This window comes from Plectropomus leopardus, unplaced genomic scaffold (genome assembly GCF_008729295.1).
Source record: "Plectropomus leopardus isolate mb unplaced genomic scaffold, YSFRI_Pleo_2.0 unplaced_scaffold5015, whole genome shotgun sequence".
Lineage (NCBI taxonomy): Eukaryota > Metazoa > Chordata > Actinopteri > Perciformes > Serranidae > Plectropomus > Plectropomus leopardus.
Window position 1 is genome coordinate 1 of NW_024655047.1, and position 6,315 is coordinate 6,315.

The window sequence follows — 6,315 nt, forward strand, 5'->3', positions numbered from 1 at the left end:
GGTATCACCAAATTTAAAATAATAATAATAATAATAATTAAATAGGAAAAAAAGTGAGTGAGTGTGTGTGTGTATACATGTATATATGTATACTGAATATGTATGTATATTTATATATATTAGTGATGCACAATTATGACGATTTCAACCACTACAGATAACCTGATAATTTCAGGCTTATCGTGGCAGATAAAATACAGATAGATCATTTCTTTTTTTGTTTTGTTTGAATCTTGACAGGAAGACAACGCTTTTCCGCCATTGATGAGGTTTTCCATGTTGTAGTAGTGTTTTCACTGTTAAAGTGTAAGAGGCACTATTACGGACATTGCGCAAAAAAAACAACAATATTTCCACGTCCAAAAACAAACGAGCAAGACAATCTGAAGTCCCAGGGAGACGGGAGGAGAGGACTAACGTGCTGACTTTATCGCTATTTAGCTGCCCTTATTGTGAGAGTCACAATGGTGAAATTATCGTACATTACGGCAATTTTGTCATGATAGTTCATACATCGTACAGAGGGCAAAACTATCTTGTCTTCAGCCCTGAATGTTTTACAAATAGCCCCAGATCTAAAAGATAGGTAGGTATAAGTGCAGCAGGGGTTGTAGCCAACTTAGCGGTCTGTCCACTGACCACGGACCATTAGCACGGACCACTGGTAAATACCACCAGGGCCCTACCGCTCATGGTCTGGACCAGTTAGTAAGTGGTCTGTGTAGTGGTCTGAGTTGTCCTGCCGAGGCCTCTGCAGCGGCCCGGGTTCGAGTCCGGCCTGTGGCCCTTTGCTGCAAGTCATCCCCCTTCTCTCTCGCACCTTTCCTGTCAATCTCAGACTGTCCTACCAATAAAGGACAAATGTCCCGAAAATCATCTTAAAAATGAAAAAGCAAATCATCAACAAGTTTGTCAGGCTAAATAAGGTGCCAGAGTGCATAAAAAAGCATCAAACAGAGATTTTTAATCAAAAAGGAGGATCCCCAGACCCCAATGTCCCAAAATCCTAGTAAAGCCCCGGGTATCTACATTTAGAAACACAAGCACACCTTAATAACTTCTGTGAGTGATGGTATTTAAATGCCTTTGAGTTACAGTCTGATAATCTGTATATTTATTTTTTTCTATATCAACAAATGGAGTGCTGAGCATTTGATATCTGACATTATTACGAAATGTATTGTATGTCCTTGGTTTGGGTTACAATGAATAGATTTCTTCCATGGATGTATTATAAGCAAGATTTCTCCACCCAAAAATAACAAATAAAATAACCAATAACCCCTTAATGCGGTTAGGAATGAGGATTAACAGTGTGGATCAACAGTGTTTCCCATACATATACTCTTACTGGGCTGCCCAGGAGGATACAATCCGAATAGCACAGTTGCGTCAGCCGTTTCAAAAGTAATACTCAAACAGTACTTCTGCTGGACCCAAAACTGAGAGGAACACGGGACGGTAAAAACAGTCTGTGGAGTGAAATAATGACGGAGGAGCGCCTCACTTACCTCCGCAGAAGGCACTCCACAGGACGGACAGTAAAATTACCATTAACCCCTTAATGCGGCTCATCTTGAGGTCCGGCACCATACTGAATTACCTCAGACCAACAACGACACTTCCTGGTCTATTTTTTCACGAAACCACAAATGTCACGCTGGGATTGAGTGACCATGTCCCGATGGTGCCGATAAGTAGTGATGTGTCCTTCCGTGTCAAAGCTTCGATTTACGGATGACTGAGCATTTATAATCCACCCGTGGGAGCACGGACTGTCACTTTCGCCGCAACAGACCGTATTTTCAAAGATGGCGGATTACGGAAGGCCCTCAATAGTTCCCGGATGCAGCATTAGCTGCCCGCGGCGCAATGGAGTTACAGCAGGAAGACCATTTGTGATGAGCTTTAACAGGTCTAAAGAATCGTGTTTTATATTATCAGCATATCTCAGCTAAATTAACATGTGCATTAAAGCATAATATTGGATTATTTGTCGCTAAATTAGTAGATTTACGAAGCTATAACAGATATGCTAACGGAGTAAGCTAACGTTAGCACACTGTTCTGTAAGTACTGAACACATTTCGTTAGCCGCTAACAGCCTGTTAATTTAAAATGTCCTGCTCTTCAATAATTCATCTAACATTAAGGAATTAAAGCGGAGAAAAGACTTGTGTGATTTATTTTACAGCTCAGTGTGAGTTACATGTCAGCTTTGTTAAAGCTAACATGGTGCTTGATAGCAGTGCTATTTTGTGATATATAAGTGTTGATATGGATTAAGAGTGCACATTTGAGACTAATAAACAATGTAAAAACTTTACTGTAAACAGAAACGTAATGTAAGGGTGAATGTTTTTAGCTTTGTGATTCTGTTGACTCCATTTGTCTTTATTATGTTTCAGCTCAGCTGATTTTTCATTGATGGCAAAGGGAGGGAAGCTGAAAGACCTGAATGAGATCAGAGTAAGTCATGTAAAAAATGAAAGGTACGAGGCTTAATGGGGAATTATTCTAGACACTGCTGTTACACTGCTGTATTATATTTTTTATGATGGTTTTATATATGTAATCTTGTAGTGGTATATTGGTAACTTACAATAGGAGCACTGGGTACTGGAGGAGCTATTTTGAAGAGGGTTATAAAAACAGAAGGCTCTAGTTTAATGCAGTTCAGTAAGATAAAAATCCAATAGAGGGCAATCTTACACATCTTAATGAAGGCTCTCCTCTGGAGCGCAGATATGACTAATTCACATGCAGTGGCTTACACTATGTATTTAAATCACTCTCTGATATTAACGGTAGTGTGACGACATAGAACAATGAAGTTGCCTAGACCTTTTTAAACAAGCTTGGACACAGGGACGGGCAAGCTGACAAAGGGTCAGAGTCTGATAAATTATTTAAAAAATATTTGTAGGCCTTTCATATGAAACACTATAGGCAAGTGCTGAGGTTAGCGCAGCAAAAGCTAATTTCCATGTGAGTAATTCACTGTGATAAGGACAAACTTTACACAACTAACAAAGTTTTTTTTTCTAATTTGATTAGAATTTAGGAGAAAGCTGAGCACCGAGAGAAAACCTTACATCCTTCTGCTGTCTGCCGCCAAAAGAAAGAGGATTCAGGGGTTTTGCTACTCAGACTGTGAATGAATTTGTTGTCATGTTATTCGCACAGTTACCGAGATCACAGCGTAAAAGACTGGCACCGAAATCAGGACAAACGTGAGAGGAGGGAAGACACACAAGCTTCTCGCTGCCCAGCCTATTTATAGCCTATTTGTTTTACAGCAGTTCATAGCGCTATCATCCCAGTCCGACCTTCTGTAGTCGTAGTCAGGCCCACCTCTTGCCTCCGCTCCACTTTCTTCCACTACTTCCTCCAAATTTCCTTCCCTTTGTGAATCATCACGTCTTCTTCTAAAGGCGTTTCTGATTGCAGAACAACACAGACTACAAAAAGACCAAATAAGAAACCAAAGACATGTACTTAGACATGTATGTAATTAGTGGAAACAGCAGTTAAGGAAAATACTAGCACGTTTAAAAGCGTCACTGACTCTCTTGAATTTTTGGGGAAGCAGGTAGAGGATGTCACTAAACAAGTTGAGACTCTTCAAACCAGAGTCGAAACACTGGAAAAAGACAACACTGCTGCGCTCAAAGTGCAACGGGGAAGAAAGCAGGCTTCAGAGGTCCATTCGCTTATATCGATGGAAAAAGAGTGACAATGAGTAACACGTAGGTGACAAAACATGTTGTATCAGGCTGTTGACTGTGACAAACTTCTCTTTATCGACTTGGCTAATATGGTTAGAAAGAATTAATGCATAAAAATAAATATTGCTACTAATTACTTACACATCCAAGATTGTGTTAATCAACAAACCCCAAAAATGAAAATACAAAAATTAAGCATATGGAAAATAACTATTTCTTGTTGGTTGTTTTTTCATCAAAAAACAACAACAGTGGCATAACATAAACTAACCGTTTTTAAGGGGTTAAAATCCTAAAAATGAATGAATATTTGGTAGTTATTATCAAGAATGATCTTTGTGGAAATAATTAACACATTAAGAGTAGAAATAATATTTTAACATAGTATTTTTATTGTACTTTTTAACATGAACTTTTTTGTATGAAATGTGATTAGTCACATAATTACAATGGTGCATGAGGGACTTTATTAAAATATGTATATATGAATGTGTCATTATAATCATTGTTTTGTTTTGGAGCTTTTTTAATTAGCATTTGGGAGAAACTGGTTACATATGTCAGTGGGGCCCTAACAGAGACAGAATAGGATTATGCACAGTTTGAGAGGGAACTTTTTCTATTTATTTATTTATTTTTTTAGGCTTGGAGCTGCGTTAATGCAAAATGGGCAGCCTGTTGAATGTCAGCTGGTCTCTAATGGAAATGGAAAAAAGTTTACACACAACTTGAGAGGGAACTGTTGGCTATTAATAAAAAAAAAATGTTCTCATTTAATTAGAGTTTGGAAAAACCGGAGCACCCGGAGAAAACCATACGTTGCTACTTTGATACTTTCAGTCTATGTCACCTGGCTGCTGTGATTCTGGGTCAGGTGTTTCATTTAAACGACTTTCCTCACTAACTACGGAAAGAGCATAATTGGGGAAATACCTTGTCACAAAATCTGGGACACCTCTGTAAAATGAAGAGGAAGGAAGATTAATGACCCGCTCCTATGGGACAACAGTGGGAGTGGGAGATGAAGAGGCTGCCACCATCCAATTATTGATTTCCATGCCAGCAGGTAATGATAACTGATTGGATTTGATTATATCAAAGGCAAACCAGACTAATGCTGACTAATGTTAATGTGACTGATGTTTAACGCGCGAGTTCTGTTTGTGCTTTTCACGCTTCGAACGTGACGAATGTAGTGACGTAATGAAACTTCAAAGGCGGAGTTCAGGAATGATATGACGTAATCAAACATGACGTCAGTGGCTTCCAAGACGTGCAAAATGGCGGCTGGGCCAATCGGAGAGATTCGGCGCTTAGCGGGAATAAATATTTTTTTAAACCCCCTCCAAAAAACACGGACTTTATCAAACGCAAACATTTGGGACTGTTGTCTCTTGCCTGTTTTGATTCAGAAGGGACCTTTTGAGCAACTTTTCTAATCTTTCAATCGTTTCAACGATGACAAGCTAACGTTAGCTTCGCTTATGCTAGCTAACACGGCACTTACGCTACCGTGAACTATGGCCGATAGGAGAATCGTTAACTTTTACAAGATCTCCGTTAAGAAATGGAGATCTTGTAAAAGTGGGAGATGTGGAGTCGTGTTACTGCTAATGACCTCATTTCCCGGTCCGGCGCCGTGTACACCTGTCACAGGTAAAACGGTTCCTCTCTGTCCGACCTACAAGGTGATAACGCGAGACTGCCGGACAAAAACACGGACACCGTCCAGGATTTTACCGTTTGAGACCTGGAGCGACATTACGTTTCTTCCTGCTCTCAGAAACCTTTGAAATCTACCTGTATTTTTATCAACACACCTGCGCACGACCGCAGCAGGCTGACGAAGACCACTGCGCTGAAACGCGTCGGCGTTTTTACGACGTTTCTCTCCTGCTTCAAGTGTCCGTGATTAGAGGGCCTGAGACCCAAAAACCACTCCGTCCACGTCAAGGTAAGCCGGTTCTTTTTGGCTCCGTTTTTCTTACTTTTACAGATATTTAACCCTTTGAATCCCTTTGAATTTAACCCAAATCAGTGCGATTTGTTTAATTATTTTTAAAATATGTCAAGGGAAAAAGAAAAACTCAAGAAAAAATATATTTATTATCATCATAATCACATTTTTTCCAGAATTTTTAAGCACGTTTTAAAGGTCATTTTCTTCTTTCTTTCCCCCCTTTTTTAATGCATATATTTATTATTATTATTGTTGTTATTATTTTAACTAATTAGCAGATTTTTTCTATAAAAAAAAGTTTTCTTGCTAATTTTGGGGTCATTTCTTCTGCCATTGCCTTAAGCCATTTTCAGATGGTCAAGCTGATGTTTTTTCAGCAGCGTTGGGATCATTTATTTAATGATGATCAGCTCTTGGTTAGACCAACAGGACTGAAAAATACCTGTAAACTTACAGTAAATGTGCGGGAGGAGCCATAGAGAGAAAAAAAATGATAAAAGGAGGTCAAGTTTAACCAAATCCAGCTCTCTGGATGCTAATCCCAGACTCTAAATTCCTGTCTCCTGTCAAAGTTCATTCATTTGTATAAAATCGTCTGATGAACATCATGTGATATGGTTAAACCCT

At 39.1% G+C, this 6,315-nt stretch overlaps 1 long non-coding RNA gene across 1 annotated transcript; it reads left to right on the forward strand.

Annotated features, from left to right (window-relative positions):
* Positions 1 to 1,798: 1,798 nt before the first annotated feature.
* On the forward strand, positions 1,799 to 3,974 carry LOC121939534. The gene is made up of 3 exons (XR_006105478.1): positions 1,799 to 1,915; positions 2,409 to 2,469; positions 3,058 to 3,974. It is a non-coding gene; the product is annotated as an uncharacterized LOC121939534 (long non-coding RNA).
* The last annotated feature ends 2,341 nt before the right edge of the window (positions 3,975 to 6,315 follow it).